This window comes from Nicotiana tabacum, chromosome 16 (assembly GCF_000715075.1).
Source record: "Nicotiana tabacum cultivar K326 chromosome 16, ASM71507v2, whole genome shotgun sequence".
Taxonomy (NCBI): Eukaryota; Viridiplantae; Streptophyta; class Magnoliopsida; order Solanales; family Solanaceae; genus Nicotiana; species Nicotiana tabacum.
Genome location: NC_134095.1, coordinates 153051722 through 153057157, shown reverse-complemented (window position 1 = coordinate 153057157; position 5436 = coordinate 153051722).

The window sequence follows — 5436 nt, the reverse complement described above, 5'->3', positions numbered from 1 at the left end:
CTTAGTCAAAACTGTCTTAAGCTTCTGAAAGCTCGCCTCACACTCGTTCGACCACCTGAACTGGGCACCCTTCTGGGTCAACCTGGTCATCGGGGCTACGATAGATGAAAAACCCTCCACAAATCGACGATAGTAGCCTGCCAGTCCCAAGAAACTCCTAATCTCTGTAGCTGATGCTGGTCTAGGCCAGTTCTTGACTGCCTCAATCTTTTTCGAATCAACCTGAATACCCTCTACGGATACAACATGACCCAGGAATGCAAAACTAAACCAGAACTCACATTTCGAAAACTTGGCATACAACTGACTATCCCTCAAAGTTTGAAGAACCACTCTAAGATGTTGCTCGTGCTCCTCCCGGCTACGGGAATAAATCAAAATATCATCAATGAAGACTATCACGAACAAATCCAAGTAAGGCCTAAACACTCCGTTCATCAACTCCATAAAAGCTGTTGGGGCATTTGTCAACCCGAATGACATCACCAAGAACTCATAATGCTCGTACCGAGTGCGGAAAGCTGTTTTAGGGACATCAGATGCCCTAATCCTCAACTGATGGTAGCCCGATCTCAAGTCAATCTTCGAAAATATCTTAGCTCCCTGAAGCTGATCAAACAAATCATCAATCCTCAGTAATGGATACTTATTCTTGATTGTAACCTTGTTCAACTGCTGGTAATCAATACACATTCTCATCGATCCTTCCTTCTTCTTAACAGACAACACCGGCACACCCCAAGGCGAAACACTAGGTCTAATGAAACCTTTTTCAAGCAAGTCTTGCAACTGCTCCTTCAACTCTTTCAACTCAAGCGGGGCCATATGATACGACGAGATAGAAATGGACTGAGTGCCCGGAGCTAAATCAATGCAAAAGTCAATATCCCTGTCGGGTGACATACTCGGCAAGTCCGAAGGAAATACCTCAGGAAACTCACAAACAACGGGCACAGAATCAATAGAAGGGAATTCAGCACTAGAATCACGAACATAGGCCAAATAGGCCAAACACCCCTTCTCGACCATACATCGAGCCTTCATATAAGAGATAACACTGCGGGTAGAATGACCAGGAGTCCCTCTCCACTCTAAACGAGGTAAACCCGGTAAGGCTAAGGTCACAGTCTTGGCATGGCAGTCCAAGATAGTGTGATAAGGTGATAACCAGTCCATCCCTAATATGACATCGATATTGACATGTCCAGAAGAAGAAAATATACACGAACCTCAAGACCCCCAATCACAATTATACAAGAACGATGGACTCGATCTACCATAATAACATCACCCATTGGTGTAGACACATAAACAAGAGCACTCAAAGAATCACTAGGCATGACCAGATACAGTGTAAAATAAGATGACACATATGAGTACGTAGACCCTGGATCAAATAAAACCGAAGCATCTCTACTACAAACCAGAACAATACGTGTGATAACCGCATTAGAAGCCTTAGCCTCGGGCCTGGCTGAAAGAGCATAACATCGGGGCTGGGCCCCACCACCCTGAGCTATATCTCTAGGATGGCCTGTTGCTGGCTGGCCTCCACCTCTAGCGACTTGAGCTCCACCTCTAATACCTATACCTCCACCTTTAGAACCTCTACCCCCAACTCTAGCTGGCTGGGCGGTCTGTGGAACACCTGGTGCCTGAATCATGGCACGGGAACCCTGATGCTGAGAGCTACTCGATGTTCGAGGGCAATACCTAGCAATATGCCTTGTGTCGCCACAAGTAAAACAAGCCCTCGGCTATTGGGGATGACGACCCTGAAAACTCTGAAGCGGCAGTGCACTGATAGGAGCTGGTGGTGCACTGTAGGTCTGTTGATCAGAATACTGCATATGAGAACTACGGCCACCTGAAGCATCGTGAGAAACCTGAAGTGTTGACTGAAAAGGCCTAGGAGGATGGCCTCTACCATACGAATCTCTTCCTCCAAATGAGGTACCCGCTGAATCGGCCTGAATGACGAGGCCTCTTGTCAGACCCCTGACCACCTCCCTACGATAGAACCATCTCAACTCTCCTGGCCACATTGGCCGCCTCCAGGAAAGAAATCTCACTCCCAGTCTCCTTGTCCATCTGAAGTCGGATCGACTGAATAAGTCCCTCAATGAACCTCCTCACCCTCTCTCTCTCGGTGGGAAGTACGATAAGAGCATGACGGGCCAAGTCGATGAATCTGGTCTCATACTGAGTAACAGTCATAGAACCCTGCTGGAGACGCTCAAACTGCCTCCAATAGGCCTCTCTCTAAGTAATAGGGAGAAACTTCTCCAGAAATAGCTTAGTAAACTGCTCCCAAGTCAAAACTGGTGATCCAGATGGTCTAGCCAAGCAATAATCTCTCCACCAAGTCTTGGCGGATCCAGACAAGCGAAAAGTAGCAAAATCAACCCTATTGGTCTCCACTATCCCCATGTTCCTGAGAACCTCATGACAGTTGTCTAGATAATCCTGGGGATCCTCAGAAGATACACCGCTAAAAGTAGTAGTGAAGAGCTTGGTGAACCTGTCCAACCTCCACAAAGCATCGGCAGACATAGCTGCTCCATCACCAGTCTGAGCTACCATAACCGGCTGAACTGCTGGAGTTTGGAATTGGGGAGCTACCTACTCCGGAGTGCGAGTAGTAGGAGTCTAGGCTCCTCCTCCGGCCTGAGAGACGGCTGGTACTACAGGGAGCAAGCCTGCCTGGATGACACTCTCCATAAGGCCCACTAGGCGGACCAGAGCATCCTAGAGTACGGGAGTAGCAATAAACCCCTTTGGGACCTGAGCTGGGGCCACCGGAGTTGCCGGGGTCGGAACTTCATCATCAAAGTCAACTTAAGGCTCAGCCGCTGGTGCTGCTTCTCTGGGCTGAGCTCTGCCCCCACCTCGGCCTCTAGCACGGCCTCGGCTTTGCCCTCTACCCTTTGTGGGAGTTGCTGTTGGGGGCTCGGGCTGCTGGTCAGTGGATGAGGAAGCGCGTGTTCTCGCCATCTACGAAATAATAGAGTAGAAATTTGATTAGCATTGAGAAACCAAACCGCACGACAAGAAGGAATAAATGTGAAGTTTTTCCTAACTCTATAGCCTCTGGGAATAAATACAGACGTCTCTGTACCGATCCCTCAGACTCTACTAAGCTTGTCTGTGAACTATGAGACCCATGTAACCTAGAGCTCTGATACCAACTTGTCACGACCCGGATTTCCCATCCTCGGGAGTCGTGATGGTGCCTACTCGTAGAAGATAGGCAAGCCGCGATATAAAGAATCACAAACTCTTTCATTTTTAGCCCCTTTAGCATTTGTATTGTAATAACGTGAAAACAACGAAAATTTCAATAATGCGGAAGAAATATAGTGAAATATCTGAAATATGAATCTAATACAACCGTTTAAGCCTTAATCACCCAGAACTGGTGTCACAGTACCACAGACGATCTAAGAGTGCTAGATACAAAGTCTGAAAATAAAGATACACTGTTTCCGAATCAAAGAAATGAAACAGGAAATAAAGGATAGAAGGGACGCCAGGTCCTGCGGACGCCTGCAAGACTACCCCGGATCGCCTGTTGGACTGAAGGCAGCAGCCTCACTGCGGTCCGAAGTCTACAACACTAGGATCTGCACAAAAGAGTGCAGAGCGTAGTATCAGCACAACCAACCACATGTGTTGGTAAGTGTCTAGCCTAACCTCGACGAAGTAGTGACGAGGATAGGACCAGACTACCAAATAAACCAATGCAGTAAAATCATATATAGCAAAAATATAAAAGCAGATAATTACAATGAAAATTGAGCAGGGGAAACATGCTTCGGGGAATAACAGATAACAACAGAATATCAAGAGAATATAAAGAAACCAAAATCCAACTACTAACAAGGATAAGGAAAACAAATGCAGAATTCACTTTCATTTCACATCTTGTTGCAGGAGTGCAACCTGATCTCATTCCATATATCTCGTTACAGGCGTGCAACCCGATCTTATTTCATATATCTCGTTGCAGGCGTGCAACCCGATCCCATTTTACATATCTCGTTGCAGGCGTGCAACCCAATCCCATTTAACATATCTCATTGCACGCGTGCAACCCGATCCCATTTCACATATCTCGTTGCTGGCATGCAACCCGATCTCATTTCACATATCTCGTTGCAGGCGTGCAACCCGCTCCTATTTCACATATCTTGTTGCAGGCGTGCAACCCGCTCCATTTACAAATCAACAACAATCACAAAAGAATCTCGGCAAGGGAACAATAATATCAAGATAAGATCCCAGCAAGGAAACAATAATGATAATAACATCCCGGCAAAGGAACAATAATGATAATAATATCCCGGCAAGGGAACAATAATGATAATAACATCGCGGCAAGGGAACAATAATGATAATAACATGTGAAGCGCAATAAACCACAACAGAGTCATAACAATTACAATACAAGACTCATGGGCATGCTTGACACCGACGTATAGATACTCGTCACCATGCCTATACGCCGTACTCCACAATTAACACGTAGCAAATAAGACACGACTCATATTCCCTCAAGCTAAGGTTAGACCAAACACTTACCTCGAACTTCCACGACCAACTCAAGCCTCAAACACCGCTTTTCCTTTAGAATTTGCCTCCAAATGACCCGTATTTAGTCCAAATTGATTTAACAACATCAATAAACGCTAAACAATCCAATTTCAATGCTCACTTATAGAATTCCCATCATTCTTCCCAAAAAGTCAAAAAGTCGACCCCGGTCCCGCTTGGTCAAAACACGAGGTTCGGACCAAAATCCGATCACCCATTCACCTACAAACTCGAATATATAATTAGTTCCAAAATTCGACCCCAAAATGAGGTCTAAATCACAATTATACAAAAAAGCTTTAACTCTACCCAAATTCCTAATTTTCTACCCTTAAGAACATGATTTAAGCCTAGAAATCTAATGGGTGTTAATGGAAATTGAAGAAAACGAGTCTAAGATTACATACCTATGGATTGATGGTGAAATTCCCTTTAAAAAAATCGCCCAATTTGGAGTTTGGAAGAAGAAGTTATGAAATTTTGATTAAATCCCGATTTGGCTTCTGTTTTAAAATCACTTGACGGGCCTTCATCGCGTTCGCGATGAGTTAGGCCTCAGTGAACTTCGCGTTCGCGGAGCTTTGACCCCTCGAGCCTTCGCGTTCGCGGGCCAGTGGTCGCGTTCGCGTAGAACAAGTGAGAATCCCCTCCCCCAGGCCAATTGCCTTACGCGTTCGCGAGTACCTGGACTCGTTCGCGAAGGGTACTCCCCCCTTAGCCTCGCGTACGCGTCTTAGGCTTCACGTTCGCGAAGAAGAAATCTGGCACCTGGGAGATTTGCCTTACGCGTTCACTAGTGGGACCACGCGAACATGAAGAACAAAATCCCTGGGCACTGAACAG